Source organism: Tachypleus tridentatus, chromosome 4 (genome assembly GCF_004210375.1).
Source record: "Tachypleus tridentatus isolate NWPU-2018 chromosome 4, ASM421037v1, whole genome shotgun sequence".
Lineage (NCBI taxonomy): Eukaryota > Metazoa > Arthropoda > Merostomata > Xiphosura > Limulidae > Tachypleus > Tachypleus tridentatus.
Genome location: NC_134828.1, coordinates 85,356,036 through 85,363,383, shown reverse-complemented (window position 1 = coordinate 85,363,383; position 7,348 = coordinate 85,356,036). Strand labels below are relative to the sequence as shown.

General features: G+C 32.2%; 1 non-coding gene across 1 annotated transcript; it reads right to left on the bottom strand.

Annotated features, from left to right (window-relative positions):
* Positions 1 to 328: 328 nt before the first annotated feature.
* TRNAL-AAG (transfer RNA leucine (anticodon AAG)) lies at positions 329 to 410 on the bottom strand. The gene has a single exon. It is a non-coding gene; the product is annotated as a tRNA-Leu (tRNA).
* Between the last annotated feature and the right edge of the window lie 6,938 nt (positions 411 to 7,348).

The following is a 7,348-nucleotide window of genomic DNA, read 5'->3' as shown; positions in this document are numbered from 1 at the left end:
AACATAAGAGTAGTATTATGATTTAATTATGATTAACATCCGAGATGACCAAACTTGATCCGTTATTAAGTGGTAACCATAAGTAATAAATATTTTATTATGTCTTAGTAAATATATGCATATCTACATACTTAAATATTTCCAGATAAATAGATAATTACGCGCAATTTTTTAAAGAAATGAAATACAACTACGCACATTATTTGGCAATTCTTGCAAAGAAAATCTACTTTATTTTTAAGACATTTTCAAAAATGCGTTTTCATAACGGGTGAGAACTTGAAATTATAGAAAAAACAAAAATTGAATTCTGACCAAGAAAATAATTTGGCAGGGGCGGGATTCGAACCCGCGCCTCCGAAGAGACTGGTGCCTTAAACCAGCGCCTTAGACCACTCGGCCACCCTACCGTCTCTGAATATTCTAGAATAATCCCTATAGTTTTTAATCACGTTATCAAAGTTTTATTTTTAAGTTTATGAATTATTTTTATATTATAGGCCTACTGTAGTTTTCTTGTTCGATCATACTTTATCGTTAGCATAATTTGAATTAAACATACGATTGTTTTATTTGCTAGTGTAGTAAAATTCCAGTGATTTAAATCACTGAATACCAAATGATTTGTACAGCTGAGGTCGAGCAACCACTTCAAAAAATTCTATTACTCAGGCTAAGTCAACATGAATACTAAAAGTAAAATACGTCTATTTAGTTACATTGCTTTTAGTTGTTTTTCTACTTAATTTTAGAACAAGCTTCTTATACTTAAAAAAATGTATACATTCTTAGTTAGGACCAATTATAGGATGGGCCGCGAAAGTCATTTGGCAGAGGCCTCAAATTTAGACACTTATATTTTTGCATTCGTTAAGTTTTGCAACTTGTTTTAATGTGCCTCCCAATAACGCCAAAATATTACATACACTCTCAGCTTACAGCAACAAATTATATATACAAATTAAATATTCAAATTATGTTTCACTTATCCTTTGTTTTCATGTCATCACATGGGCCTTTCTGAACTTCTGAGAATGGTTGTTCTTAGTACAAGGTACAGTTGTTGATGTATTGAGTTAACACAAGTTACAAGCAATGAAATCCAATCAACCACGAGCCGTGCTGACGAATACTAAAACTTGTAAAAACGAAGTACGATTAGTAAAATGAATTCCGAACCCTTAGTCTGACGTCACATACTAGCGTTTGAAGCTGCGTTACGTTTATTATTTACAGTTAGTAATTGTACTCAAAAACCGCTAGCACTGCATAAAAATTTCAGATTTTCATGTCTTCCAGGAAGTAAGTAAGAATGTAAAATAAACCGAATTCCCGTGCCTAAGTTCACTTGGTTACTTAATTTTCACAAAATCATTACAATTTAGCTATCTTTCTTTATATTTGAACTTTAAACTTACCTGAAACATTAAAATAATTGTATCGGTGATCATAGTTTCGGTAGTAAAAACTGAGCCAGGAATAAAACAAAGTGGTTAAATATAGCATATTAACAAGGCACCATCTCTACGCAAAAGATACACACACACATATATATATATATAGAATGTTTCTATGATTATTATTTTTATTTCTCCGCAGAAAAACACACTGTTCTTTCCTTTTCTTACAAACACTTTCCAATTGATTGCTATTCATTTATATCTCAACAGACTGACTTCAAACCTTGTAGGGCTATACGTTCACACACCGTTTTCTTTTCTTTTTTTAGTTTAGGCCTTTTTAAAGAATTTTTTATTTAAAAGGTAAAACAACCCCAAAGTTTATAGTTTGCGCTCCTATGAGATCACATCAGTCAAAATAAAAACTGGAACAAATATAAAGTTCATGCATTCAACCTATTGACATGCAAAAAGTTAAATATGCCCATTCTGAATCTTTTGGAGATCGTAAAAAATAAACTTTGGGAGGTTTAATCAATTACCTGGCCGTATTTTAACGACTTTACTTTGGATTTGGTACAAAAATACTTTTCTGCAAGTCCCGCATGTTGACAAACAAAAATAGTAAACTTGCCCATTGCTAGGAATTATAGGAAAAGAAGTCAAGGTGTTACAAAAAAGGTGTAATTCTAGAGGATTTTTTTTTTACAATTGCTCTGCCTTATCTCGAGCGATTTACAAGAGATTTGATACAAAAATATCTTTTGACAGGGCTCTAACATAGATATAAACAGTTTTAGAATTTTATATTTTAATCAGTTTTGTTCAGCAAGGAAAATAGAAGTTTGAGTTTTCATTAACTATTCATGTGTAGTTCAACCAACTTACAAGGGATTTGGTACAAAAATACTCTATAGCAGGTTCTAAACAGTGGTACAGACAGTTTTTGATTTTTCTGTGTTTTTACGATTTTCCTAGTGTCAAAACTGGCCATGTTGAGATAACACGTTGGGAATGTTACATTCACCAGTGAATGTAAGCCTCGTTTCTGAAGTAATATTTTTCTCAACTTGTATTACTATCAGACACCATTTTAAAAAGTACAAACGAATAAAAAAGAAATATAACTATTTTTCTTAAGTCTAAAAGAGATAGGATCGTGGACAGTATCGTTTTTTTATGTTAACAATTAAAATTTTGTTTGATTATTTTCGATAGTATTTTACAACCAATGACACAGTGAAAGCTACCCATTATACGTATATATCATACACATGCACATACTGTAAGCAAACGCTATCAAGCATAGAAAAAGGCAACTGACCCTTCTTGTCCTATCCAAATAACGCCCCTGCACCATTAAACAACCTCTGACGCTAAAACACTAATCACAGTATTGGTCTCGGACAATCTACTGATTGTGTCTCGCACTAACGACTGACAAGTTAAAGATAACATTTGAAAGTATCTCTCCCAAAAGTACAACGTATGCTATGGTGAAACTATGAAATAACACCTTGACACCTAATTTCGATCTTATTTATAAATATATAGATTGTCTGTTTTTAATTTCGCGCAAAGCTACACGAGGACTATCTGCATTATCCGTTCCTACCTTAGTCTTTTACCAACGAACAATGGGATTGACTGCCACATTATATACTTCCACGGCATGTTTGACGTGAAGGGGATTCGAATCCGTGACCCTCAAACTACAAGTCGAGCGTCCTAACCGTCTAGCCATGCCAGGCCAAACACACACACACACACACACATAACTGTTTGGTTGAGACAAGCGTGCGATCTAGTGTGTTTACCCTATAATATATTCATGTCAAAAAAAATCCTGAGAAGTATCGGATAGACGTACCTACTAATAATAAAGTATTCGCTTGGGAAATGACGAAGATTATTTTGATTCTGATAACTTAATTGAGTTTTCATAGAGTGTGAAACAATGAAATTGAGAAAGCTGGTAAAAATGAAAACAGTCTTTGTTATTAGACAAACAAAAATTAAAATGAAGCAAAGAATCGCAGACAGAAACATAGTCGCTTCTACCAAAGTGTGTGTTCAGCTCTACGACTGTCTTACTCTAAGAAAGACTTCCGTTGAACTAAAGACAAAGATCTTAAGATAGATCTTTACTTATTGAACTCCAGGGAGAACTGAACTAAAAAGCATACCTGAAATCTAAAGGTATATTCGATCAACAACGTCGTCCCAAGACCTTTGTTTTATTATAGCATTATTGGCTGTTCCATTTAGATAACATCAACTCGGCCGGAAAAGGATATCACATCCACCAATTCTTACTACATATTACTGCAATATTCTCTAAGCAGAATAGACGTCATCTGCTACAGATAATAAAAAACTAGAATAAGTTAATCTAATGATTTCTGGACCATGTGCTTATGCTGAAACTGTATAGAAATTAAAAAGGTAAAAATGTTTTAAAATTCCTTTATCACTAAAACACGTACATAACATATGATATGTTTGTATATAATAATCTTACGGTAATGTTTAGAGCTAAGACTTTAAGCCTCAGACTTACTATCGCCCGCACTGCACTCTACAATCTGACTAATAAAAGTCAAAATGTAAAACTGAAACGTAAGTCGCTTATTTTCCTTATGGTTATCATTTATACAGTACGATAACTCCAAAGCTGGTTTCATGCTGTTATTGTTGTTTTTAAATGGTTGGATTATACTTCTGTTATATTATCTTCACATTTCTATCTTGAAATTGAACATTTATTTAAGAGTTAAAACAAAAAGTTTTTTCTAAGAACTTCTCAGTTGTATTTATTTACATTCAACAAATTAAAACGTTATTGTTGTTGTTTTCGTGTTACAAATCTACACAATGGACTATCCGGACTCTGCCAACCATAGAGAGTTGAACCCGGATTTTAGCGTTGTAAATCTCTAAACATATTGCAGACCCGCCGATGGACAATTACAACCAAAACAGCTGCCCGTTTTATAAACTCTACAATGGTGTGAAATCAGTAATTTCCAACCTAAATGAGAGTTAAAAAGCAAAGCGTTTTGTTTTCACATAATAACTGGGTGCCATTTGGGTGCTCAGACCAACTCCTAGTACAGCCACTACGTGTCCACTTGCATAGCTCAGTCGCTACCCATTACACTCACAAAGTTCAAAGTAAAATGTCAGGTCATCATTTATACTCATGTTGTGTACACAACACTTTACAAGCAACCTCTCGCTGTGAGATGTTTTGGCCATCACTGTGTTTCAGTCTCTTTTTCCAGCACCACAACAAGAATTATCGGGTCCCGCGTGCAAGGTGATCTTGGGCACTTCTGGTAAGAATTGCTACTTGCAATTTTTATATGGCTTCAGAGAAGACTTCAAAGAGCCCCAGAAACCAATGAACCAAAGATATATTGTTCTGGTCAGGTGCTCTGCCCACTTATTGTTCAATTTCGTGCCAAATATTTGGGAGACAATCATTTCTTCCCTTAAAATGTCTGTCATAATGTCATTTAAACACTGATGAAACTTACACTAGGTGGTTCGGAGGAACTTTCGAAATTCAGTTTGTAATTTATTGGTATCAATCCACTTCACATGAAATATTTCCATCTATCTACTTTAGTACTTAATTAAATTTATATTGTTTTCAATAATAACTAACATCACTGAAATATAACGCCAGAATGGTATGAAACAGAAACTTTCATGATATGTAAATTCTAAGAATTACATACAACTTATAGTTTAACATATGCAATATGATAATAAACTTTAATTTTAGAATTGCACCTTGAAAATACACTTGTACTCTTTTTCATTATTAAAGAGAATAGCAGTTACTGTGAATATTAAATACTATAGAATTAAATTTTGGTATAATGGTAAAAACTATTATTTTCCATTTATTTATATTTTAAACAATATTTTAGAATTCAAATCTATAACCTATTAAACAGCTTTAATAGTGCACAGATATACGCTAATTATCTATTTTAATTTCTTTTGTATAATAACACTTCATGAAAGAAGGCTAATTTCAGAACATCATTCATAGTATCTTATTATTTGAATAAGTAATTTAAAAATTGCATCTAAATATAAATTTCTAGCAACATTGTGTTGCTAAGTTTGCTTGATATGGCCTGATATCATTGATTTAAAAATTGTGAACTGATTGGCTTTCAATAAATAGAGAAATTTCTCATTTGAATAAAATTATGGTGATGCAAATAAACTTTGATAATTCGGCAGAGAAAAGTACGTCGTTAGAACTTATTTACATCAAACATTTTACCTAACAGTTTTACCTCTTCCCTTGTTTTAGTTATGTGACTTCAGATAAAGTCTTTGAATAGCAATATATAAATGTTTAATCATTTTTTTAAAGTTAGTACCTTGTATTATCTCAGAATTTCTATTAAAAATATGAAACCATTATTGTATTGTGCAAGGATATTTGAATAATTAAGAAAAAGAAACAATGTTTGCTTGGAAAACCTTGAGGTACGTTTTCAGAGACCGGCAAGATATGGCTGCAGTTTATAGACCAGAAATTGGCCAAAATTTGTTCATTGAATCTAAGCCTTTCTTTTGAAGGCATTAAAAATATCCAAATCGTTAAACAATGCAAGGCATTAACTTGGTTGTTCAATGGATGATGTGTGACATACCGGGTCCAGTAGTACTTGTAACACTATAATGGTTTCTTTGGATACAGTTATCTCGTTCTTGGCCCGGCATGGCCAAGCGTGTTAAGGCGTGCGACTCGTAATCTGAGGGTCGCGGGTTTGCATCCCCGTCGCGCCAAACATGCTTGCCCTTTCAGCCGTGGTAGCGTTATAATGTGACGGTCAAACCCACTATTCGTTAGTGAAAGAGTAGCCCAAGAGTTGGTAGTGGGTGGTGATGACTAACTACCTTCCCTCTAGTCTTACACTACTAAATTAGGAACGACTAGCACAAATAGCCCTCGAGTAGCTTTGTGCGAAATTAAAAAAACAAACAAACAATATTTCGTTCTTCCTTTAGTTCTGTATTTAAGGTTTCATCATTATTAGTTATTCCATTCAGGTATCATCTTTCTTGAGATGTAAAATTCGCAAATTGATTCATTTTCAGTGATCATTTTACTTTAACTTTAGTATGTCGATTGATAATTTTGAGCAAAAAATATTTCAAACAAAAGAATTTTAAAAACTTTTTCAACGAATTGTGATCTTATCTTTATTGTTATTTATTTTTAAAGTAAAAGAATGGTCCATTAAGCAACTTTTCTCAATAAATATAAAATTTTAATAGGTTTTGTAAACAACTACAACGATTTTTCTATAAAATAAAAAAATTTGAAATAACTTGTATAAAAACGTTCACGTTTAAATCGCAGATATAATGTTTTATAACTTTTCAGCATAAATATAGCTAAACTTAAATGTTTATAATAAACACAAAATGTTTTGCTAAATACTATTTTATAATAAGAAAACGTTATTATTGTATCCGACAGATGACGCCAGCTACATGATTCCTGACCAGAAAAAATACTCGAAGATGTAAACGAATAAAATCTCTTTTATGATAACAGATGTCGCTAGTAAATTCCTTATTAATATTCATATGGGAATATAATTTTACATTTTGTAAGTTTTTTACATTCCTTTCAATTTGAATGTTGCAGCTCGTAATCAAAGGTATGTGAGAACAACATTTTATATCTATTTTTTTTCTTCCCACAAGTTGCTGCCCAAGCAGCTTGTATAATACCACAACAACTCATCAGTTGGGTTAAACTATGAGAGACAAAAGATTTTATGAAACATGATTTATATATAAAACTAGGGTTAATGTGGTTTTCATGGTAACTTTAGACGTATATTTTATCCAATATTTTGGTTCTTTCGGTGATTAAATCGTTTTATCAATATTATTTAAACAACAGTATT